Source organism: Microtus ochrogaster, chromosome X (genome assembly GCF_000317375.1).
Source record: "Microtus ochrogaster isolate Prairie Vole_2 chromosome X, MicOch1.0, whole genome shotgun sequence".
In the NCBI taxonomy this organism is placed as follows: Eukaryota; Metazoa; Chordata; class Mammalia; order Rodentia; family Cricetidae; genus Microtus; species Microtus ochrogaster.
The window spans coordinates 25,061,992-25,062,728 of record NC_022026.1 but is presented as its reverse complement, the minus strand read 5'-3'; the positions used below and the strand labels follow the sequence as shown (position 1 = coordinate 25,062,728).

The 737-nt window shown below is 31.5% G+C and overlaps 1 protein-coding gene across 1 annotated transcript in view; it reads left to right on the top strand.

Annotated features, from left to right (window-relative positions):
- Yipf6 (Yip1 domain family member 6) overlaps positions 1–737 on the top strand; it is a 16,219-nt gene that overhangs the window by 3,665 nt on the left and 11,817 nt on the right. The window lies entirely within an intron of this gene.

Genomic DNA, 737 nt, shown 5'->3' with positions numbered 1-737 from the left:
TTAAAAGAATTTTTGTAATATCTTTATTCAAGAACACTTTACCATGAAATCATTTTTTCAAAGTGTACAATTCAGCAATTCTTACTATATATTCATTAGTTTTAAAAGATTAACCTCAGAGCTTATGTATTTCACTTCACTTATTTGCAGAGTAAACTATAATCCTAAGATGGAATTGAGTGACATGTTTAGTGACAGAACTAGGATCAGTGTCTGAGTCACCTGCCTCCCAGATTAGTTAGTGTTGTTTTCAACCTACCATGCTCAAGTCATAGGGGTTCCAGACAACTGAGAGTGCTAACACATTCTTTGCACCTGATGGTCAAGATTTGGAATGGAATACACATAGCCATACAATACAAAGTTCTCCACATATTGGCAAGCAGCAGAACCACACAAGACTTAATATGTAACTTCTCTATCCTATATAATAGGAAGAGGTTATTAATTTTTTATTACTTTTTAGGGAAATATAATTTCTCTAAGTCCAGAATTTGAAACATTTTACATCTATTTTAAATTCTTAGACACAGAATATTTAGGTGACAGTTCAATATTTACTCATTTTCAAAGCAAAGTCCTTTAGTAATATTTATCTTCTGATTTTTTTAAAAGTCAGGAACTAAATACTATTAAATACTACTAAATACTATCAAAGACTATTTCTGTTACAGAGCATGTGCCTCAAATTTTAATGTAAGAATTACAAATTGATGATGGGTGGTGGTGGCGCACGT